The 1,313-nt window shown below is 40.9% G+C and overlaps 1 protein-coding gene across 1 annotated transcript in view; it reads right to left on the bottom strand.

Annotated features, from left to right (window-relative positions):
- The window catches only part of LOC122550274, an 8,826-nt gene extending 7,637 nt beyond the window's left edge, over positions 1-1,189 (bottom strand). The window contains exon 1 of the mRNA XM_043691020.1: positions 1,160-1,189. The gene's annotated coding sequence lies outside the window, so the exon portion shown is untranslated. The remainder of the gene's footprint in view (positions 1-1,159) is intronic.
- Between the last annotated feature and the right edge of the window lie 124 nt (positions 1,190-1,313).

The raw sequence follows: 1,313 nt of genomic DNA, 5'->3' as shown, positions 1-1,313 counted from the left end.
TCATGTAATCTTCCCCTCTTTTCATTCTCAGCACTATACGGTGTCGAATGAGCATCTGGCTCTTGCACTGATGAATATCTCCCCTGTTTTGGCTGTTCTTTGTTTCTGCTGTGCATCATTATCACCCTGTTTGCTTCCTCCGTTTCCTTAACTCTCTGTTCAGCTTCTAGTGTTAGTTTTTCTACTTTTCTGATACTTTCTTCTACAGCTTCCGCCAGTCTCTGTTTTACTACGTTGTACTCTCTTGTTCCTACTTCTTGCACATCTAACACCCCTTCTTGAACATACATAAGTGGCATTTGTGTTACAGGATATGGGGGCGGTAATTGTACCACAGGCAATTTAGGATATAATGGCGCGGATGGTCCTGCATTTTCTGTCTCCTTTGTCAGTTTTATTATAGATGTACCACCTACTTTCTTTTGTAATGTTTCTACCGCCATACAGGCCAACGTCATGTTATGCAGATGAATCCTCCTCTCTTCTTTCTCCCCGCCTTCTTTTGTCCACTTTCTTCTAACTAATATTGACCCTTTCTTTCCCTTCATGTGTCCTTCTACTTCTAATTTAGCTTGCTCTTCTGCTTTTCCTAAAAACAGTGACAATTTCTTCCTCTCCTCATCTTTAGGACTTTGCCCTGTTTCTCCATCATTGTTTTTTGTTTGTTCTTTGCAAGCCCACTGACTAACTGACTTCTGGCTTTACCCCACTGCTGTTTTACGGGCAACATTAAATCGGAAGAACATCCTCCGTATTCTTCACACTCTTTATCAAACTCCCCTTTCATTTTATGTATTTTTGTTTTTAATCCTCCTGTCCAGTAGTCAGTTGGTTTGGATATAAATATAACCGAGCAACCAACCCAATCAGAAACAAATCCTGTGGGTAGTCAGTTTGGATGGAGTACACCCGAGCAACTGACCCTTTCAGCGAGGTTTATCAGCAGTTTCATTGTCACCGTTAGGTTTCCACTACCGACTCTCTCTCACTGAAACACCACCGTCTCTGTCTTCAAAACGCTACTGGCTTTTCTACCACCCTCCGTACATTCCCCAATATAATTCTAAAAACTTACAACACAATCATAAACCAAAATTTGTGAGCGTTGCTTTTATGAGATCCTGCTCAATGGACTTTAAACCTCCTCACATTTACGTACCTTGTTGCTTTTATGAGGACTCTAACCCCACGGGACTTTAAACCTGTACGTACCTTATCAATGCTTTGTCCACTTACTATTACTAGGACACTTGCAGTATAATGACAACAATTAATTTAGTTTCTCCAATTGCAGAACTTCGATATAAACAGGC

This window comes from Chiloscyllium plagiosum, chromosome 5 (assembly GCF_004010195.1).
Source record: "Chiloscyllium plagiosum isolate BGI_BamShark_2017 chromosome 5, ASM401019v2, whole genome shotgun sequence".
In the NCBI taxonomy this organism is placed as follows: Eukaryota; Metazoa; Chordata; class Chondrichthyes; order Orectolobiformes; family Hemiscylliidae; genus Chiloscyllium; species Chiloscyllium plagiosum.
This window is presented reverse-complemented; position numbering and strand designations above follow the sequence as displayed.